This window comes from Chiloscyllium plagiosum, unplaced genomic scaffold (genome assembly GCF_037043375.1).
Source record: "Chiloscyllium plagiosum isolate Xiang-an unplaced genomic scaffold, Cpla_swu_hap1 HiC_scaffold_16, whole genome shotgun sequence".
Taxonomy (NCBI): Eukaryota; Metazoa; Chordata; class Chondrichthyes; order Orectolobiformes; family Hemiscylliidae; genus Chiloscyllium; species Chiloscyllium plagiosum.
The window spans coordinates 31,606,792-31,612,791 of NW_028270154.1; the positions used below are offsets into that span (position 1 = coordinate 31,606,792).

At 42.5% G+C, this 6,000-nt stretch overlaps 1 pseudogene; it reads right to left on the reverse strand.

The window, feature by feature from the left end:
- Positions 1 to 2,562: 2,562 nt before the first annotated feature.
- On the reverse strand, positions 2,563 to 3,774 carry LOC148147508 (uncharacterized; annotated as a pseudogene).
- Between the last annotated feature and the right edge of the window lie 2,226 nt (positions 3,775 to 6,000).

Sequence of the window (6,000 nt, forward strand, 5' to 3'; positions counted from 1 at the left end):
GTTATTTTATTGAGTCCACAAATATTGCACATGACAGTCCTTGACCATATGTAATACACAACTGGAAAGATATTTTACACAGGGGAAGAATGGAACATGACACCTAAATGATAACATACAGGTGATAAAATGTTTTATATTGAACAGGCTGGTGTGTGTTTCAGCATAATATACATATGCCTATATATCATATGTAGTGACTGTCTGTGTGGAGTCTGCATGTTCTCCCCGTGTCTGCGCGGGTTTCCTCTCAAAATCCAAAGATGTGCAAGTTAGGTGAATTGGCCATGCTAAATTGTCCATCGTGTTCAGGGGTGTGTAGATTAGGTGCATTAGTCAGGGGTAAATATAGGATAATAGAGTAGGGGAGTGGCTCTGGGTGAGTTACTGTTCGGAGGGGCAGTGTGGACTTGTTGGGCCAAAGGGCCTCTTTCCACACTGTAGGGATTCTCTTAAAAATTCAGAGTGGATTATAGGGGGACAATGGAAATGTGTCATGGATTATTATCAAATTCTATATGCACAGTCATCAATACAGAAAAGACAATCAGCCCATTTGGGATATTTTTGGTGTGAACATATTCAAATATATTACTGGTGAGATTAAATCAAGCAGTAAGAGACACAATAGAGTGTCTCACTCCTGTTGAAAGCACACCCTGTTCCACATGGGAGCTCAAGTATGCTACTTATGTCCTGAAAATGAACTTTCTCTGAAGCAACATCAGTCAGAGGGTTTGGATTTCAGAGCTTGAGCTGCATTATACCCACAAGGCTAGGAGATGCATAGAAAGCACTTTCCTGGAGGTAGTCACCCACATTTTAAGGATGTGCAGGTGACAGCGAATTTGTAATCAAAAAAAAATTCCACTAGGCCTAAGCATAGAGTGCAAGAGTTCCCTGTGTGAAAATTGCTCACCAACTAGAATTCAATTCTGAATATATGTGACAGCGAAAGCTCCTCTGGGAGACAAGACCTGAGGTGGCTTAGCATTATAGGAGGTAAGGGGAAGATTGAGAAAGCAATAGTGCAAGAGGGTTCTATAATTAGGGAAACAGACAGACACTTCTGTGTTCATAAACATAAATTCAGCTTGGTATTTTGGCTCCCTGTGCCAGGATCAAACTGAGCATTATTGGGTGAGGGATTGTAGGGGGAGGGGACAGAAGAGGTAAGTATTCAAAAATTCATGGTCCATATTGGTAGAAACAGTGGAGATCCTTCAGACACAGTATGGATTGCTAGAAAAGGTACTAACAAGAAAGGTCTCAAAGATAGTAATAATCCTGAATGATTCCCAATGCCTCACACTAGTGAATATAGAGATGAGAACAGAGAAGATGAACTTGTTGCTGAAGGGATGATGCAGAAGGAAGGTCTTTAAAATGCTGGGACATTGGAAACAATTCTTTGATAGGCCTGACTAGTGCAAGCAAAATAGATTAGTCCTTGCTTTGCTGACGTGCAATGTTTGTCAGGAATGGCTTGCTAGTATTATTGAGGGCAACTTAAACTACCATGGCAGGGGTATGGGAAGCAGGATATAATGTTATCAAGGGTAAACAAGATGGACAATGATTTAGGAAAAATAGATAACACTAGAATAAGAAGTGGAAGCTTTTAAATGGATCCAAGTAAGAGGATATGTTAAAATCTCATCCAGATTAATATTGCAGATTGGCTGTCTCTGTTGTCCAAGGCTGAGGGCACAAATCTTGCCCCTAAGTCAACTAGCATTCAGCCAAGCATTAAGCAGGGTAGCCACCATCAGGAAGAAATATTCCCTTTTGGCTCTTCAGGTGGTGGGACAGGAAACTCAACCATCAGAAAAATCCTGGACACCATGTTGAATTGAATTGTATTATTTGAATTGAATAACTTATTGCCATGTGTATTCGATATAAAATACAGTGAAAAGTGTATACCATCGCCATGCATAGACGCCATTTTCATTAACTTAAAATAAAATCAAAAGAAAGATAATTTAAAGAGACTTAATGATTCCTTCTCCACTGCTACATTCCCAGTCTGGGCTCTGCAAGTCCACTCCATGCGGAAGTGAGAATCCCACTCCAGGTTTCACAGGCCAGCCGACTCTGTAGCCACGCTGCCTCTGAAGATGCTACTGCTCCTGAGCCCATTGAAGCCACCTCTCTACTGCCTCTCTACTGAAGGACTCTCTTTATCAGGTAAGTTTGAGCAAAAGCTAAAACAAAAACATGAGAAAAGAAGAAAGGGGAAGAAAGGAAAAAAATTAGAAAAAGTAGACAAAGAGGACAAAGCTGGGCAGAGGAGCCCAGTCACTGCCTACTCCACTGCCACCATTTTGTGTAAGTATTTTTTTTTTATTTCAAAAATATACTTTATTCATAAAATTATTTGGATCTCTATACAATTGGTTATGCCATTCTTATGCACACATTACATTGCTTTACATACAGATATCAAAATTAATTTTTTCATATATACAAGTCTGTACATTGACTATCCAGCAATTCTGTTGAAGCATCAGCGGAGCCAATTACTGAGTGGGCCCCCTGTTCTTTTTAGGCAGGCAGACATTACACGGTGGTCTTTCTCCCCAGCGCCTTAGCGGCAGCTGCCCCAAACTTCATCGCGTCCCTCAAAACATAGTCCTGGACCTTGGAATGTGCCAGTCTGCAACACTCAGTCGGGGTCAACTCCTTCACCTGGAAGATCAACAGGTTTTGGACTGCCCAGAGAGCATCCTTCACCGAGTTGATGATCCTCCAGGCACAGTTGATGTTTGGCTCAGTGTGCATCCCAGGGAACAGGCCGTAGAGCACGGAGTCCCGTGTCACGGAGCTGCTCAGGACGAACGTCAACAAACACCACTGCATTCCTCTCTTGACTTCCTTTGCATAGGCACATTCCAGAAGGAGGTGTGTGACAATCTCGTCCCCAGGACAGCCGCTTCGAGGGTAGCGTGCGGTGTGGCAGAGAGTCCAGTCGTGCATAAAGGATCTCATAGGCAGAGCCCTTCTCACCACCAGCCAAGCCATGTCTTGGTGCTTGTTGGAAAGTTCTGGCGATGAGGCATTCTGCCAACTGACTTTGAAAGTCTGTTCAGGGAACCGCTAGATAGGATCTGCCCTCTCCTTTTCCTGAAGGGTCTCAAGGACACTACGTGCTGACCACATCCTGATGGACTTGTGGTCAAAGGTGTTTTTCTTCATAAATTTCTCCACGAAGGACAGGAGATATGGAATGGTCCAACTACTTGCCGCATTCCACGGCAGCGAGGCCAGGCCCATCCTTCGCAACACCGGAGACAGGTAGAACCTCAGTATGTAATGACACATGGTGTTTGCGTACCAGGGATCCACACACAGCTTGATGCAGCCTCACACAAAGGTGGCCATTAGGGTGAGGGTGGCATTGGACGTGTTTTTTTCCCCATTGCTCAGGTCTTTATACATTGTGTCCCTTCAGACGGGGTCCATCTTTGATCTCCACATTAAGTGGAAGATGGCCCGGGTGACTGCGGCAGCACAAGTTCTGGGGATAGGCCAGACCTGTGCCACATATAACAGTGCTGACAGAACCTCACACCTGATGACCAGGTTTTTACCCACGATGGAGAGCAACCGTTGCTCCCATCTGCCTAGTTTCTGCCTCGCTTTCCTGATTCACTCCTCCCAAGTCTTGGCACACGCCCCAGCCCCACCGAACCAAATACCCAGCACCTTCAGGTGGTCAGTCCTGATGGTGAAGGGGATATTGGATTGGTCGGCCCAGTTCCCGAAGAGCATGGTCTCACTCTTGCCTCGGTTTACCTTGGCTCCTGAGGCCCGCTCGAACTGGTCACAGATGCACATGAGTCTGTGCATGGACAGCAGATCTGAGCAGAAAATGGTGACGTCATCCATGTACAGGGAGACCTTAACCTGTAGGCCCCCACTGCCAGGAATAGTCACCCCTCTCAGGCTCGCATCCTTCCTGATGGACTCGGCAAATGGCTCTATGCAGCACACAAACAAGGGAAGCTATCTGATTCTCATTGATTGAGACTGCACTGACAATGTTCGTGTAGAGCAGTCTGATCCAATTACAGATTCCCTCCCCAGTAAGTATGTTCTTGATAATGTTGTATCATGGTTCCCATATCCCTGCCATCGTAGTTTAGGTTGCTCTTGACAACACAAGCAAACCACTCCTTACAAACATTGCACATCAGCAAAGCCAAGACCAATTTATTTTCCTTGCACTACCCATTAGTTGTTTCCAATGCCCCAGCATTTTAAAGACCTTCCTCCTGCATCATCTCTTCAGCAACAAATTCACCTTCTCTGTCCTCATCTCTATATTCATTAGCGTGAGGCAATGGGAATCATTCAGGGATTGCTGCCCTACTGGGTGCAGAGGTAGCAAGCAGTAGCAGGCTCCACCCTAGAAAAAATCATGCTGCTGAGGTATGCTTCCCACCTGGCTCAGGTAAGTCTCAAATTGAGAATGCCTTGCTCAAAAATACAGCATCCAACTTTTTACTCTGTCGTATTTCTAAAGTAAAATTAGTCACACGATTAACACAATTTGCTTGGAATTTTTCATGCTGAAAGACCTTTTGCTCTTTGAGGATTCTTTCCAATGTCTAGATTTTTCGCACAGATTTTATCAGTGTCACGGAGATATTTTTCATGAATTGAACGTGGTGGGGCTGCTATCCAATAGAAGAAAGATAACATAGTCAATTAAAGTACACAAGCTCACAGATAGAAAAATCTGCTTTGTGGCATGAATAAATTGAGCAGGATTAGTAGAAAGAAGTTGCTGTTGATGTACAAGCTGACTGCATGATTTGACCTTTGTATCTTAAACAATGATGAACATTTATTCTTACTACTTTTAATATATTTTGCAAAAACAAAAATGCAAATAGTCCTTGTTAATTAATAAGAATACTTAATAAATACATATTTTATTGCAGTTCATTTACAAGGAAATGGATTAATAATTATTCATTTATCTGTCCTTGCAGCAGTTGGTTGCTGGCTTAATTCAGGGGGAAATACTTTATTGAACTACATTGAAGGAAAATTACATTTACCTTTCACATCTTCCAGACATTCCAATGTGTTGGAGAGTCAATTGAATTGCAGTTTTACCAGGCAAAATGATAACCAGCTTTAGAAACAGGAACATTCTGTAAACAACAAATAAGCACAACAATTGAATAATTGTTTGGGGGGGGGCGGGGTGGATCTTGGGTTGAGGATGAGTGTTGGTTTAGAAATGGGAAGAACTCCCTATTTTCTAACTAAGTCACAGGATGTTTTATATCTACTAGACATGATAGCCCCAGAAATTCTGAAAGGCTACAATTTGGGCCTTTGCAAAGTGTGAACAAAACCTACAGGAAAATAGTAAGCAGCCAGCTGCTTAGTAATTGTAGAATGTCTTGATGAAGCTTGTAGGCATGGAATGTTCACTTGGTCCATACAAGACCAGTGACTTCAAACATAGAGGAAAGTCTACACTTGAACAAATGAATTACAAGCTACAAATGGTGTTAATTTAGATTCAATTTAAAATAATTTCTGTTTATGCTTTAGACTGGCTATCATAAAGGGAATTTTATCTAACAATAAACTTACCCTATCCAACCCAAACTATTGGCTGAACGCATATCAAAGATAGTCTCATGTCACAATTGTCCTGTAAGACTTTAAGGTAAAGGAGAAAAAGTAGGCCATTCAGCCTATCGAGTCTGTTCCATTATTTAAAGTGGTCATGGCTGATCCAATAATCCCCAACACCACGTTTCTGCCTTTTCACTTGATAACCTTGGATTTCCTTACTGATTCAAAATCTGTCTATCTCAGCCTTGAGTATACTTAATGGCCCAGACTCTGCAGCCTTCTGTAGTAAAGAGTTCTACAAATTCAGTACTCTCTGAGAAAATAGAATCTTCCTCATCACTGTCTTAAATGGGTAGCCCACATTCTAAGGTTATTCTGTTCCTAGTCAAAGGAAAACAA